This window comes from Homarus americanus, unplaced genomic scaffold, assembly GCF_018991925.1.
Source record: "Homarus americanus isolate GMGI-L3 unplaced genomic scaffold, GMGI_Hamer_2.0 scaffold30108, whole genome shotgun sequence".
Classification (NCBI taxonomy): domain Eukaryota; kingdom Metazoa; phylum Arthropoda; class Malacostraca; order Decapoda; family Nephropidae; genus Homarus; species Homarus americanus.
The window spans coordinates 11152259-11152704 of NW_024748109.1; positions in this window are offsets into that span (position 1 = coordinate 11152259).

Sequence of the window (446 nt, forward strand, 5' to 3'; positions counted from 1 at the left end):
AATGAGGGTGAGGGGAGCCAGACCACGTGGTTTAGTGAGGGCGCTTGAGACTGAGGGAAGGTAATGCAGGTGAGAGAGAGGGAGGTAATGCAGGTGGAGAGAGGGAGGTAAATGCAGGTGGAGAGGGAGGCAATGGCAGGTGGGAGAGAGGGAGGTAATGCAGGTGGGAGAGGAGGCAATGCAGGTGGGGAGAGGAGGCAATGCAGGTGGGAGAGGAGGCAATGCAGGTGGGAGAGGGAGGCAATGCAGGTGGGAGAGGGAGGCAATGCAGGTGGAGAGGGAGGCAATGCAGGTGGGGAGGAGGCAATGCAGGTGGGAGGAGGAGGCAAATGCAGGTGGGAGGGAGGCAATGCAGGTGGGAGGGAGGCAATGCAGGTGGGAGAGGGAGCCAATGCAGGTGGGAGGGAGGCAATGTGCTAACATGTAACTGAACGAAGCACACCTGA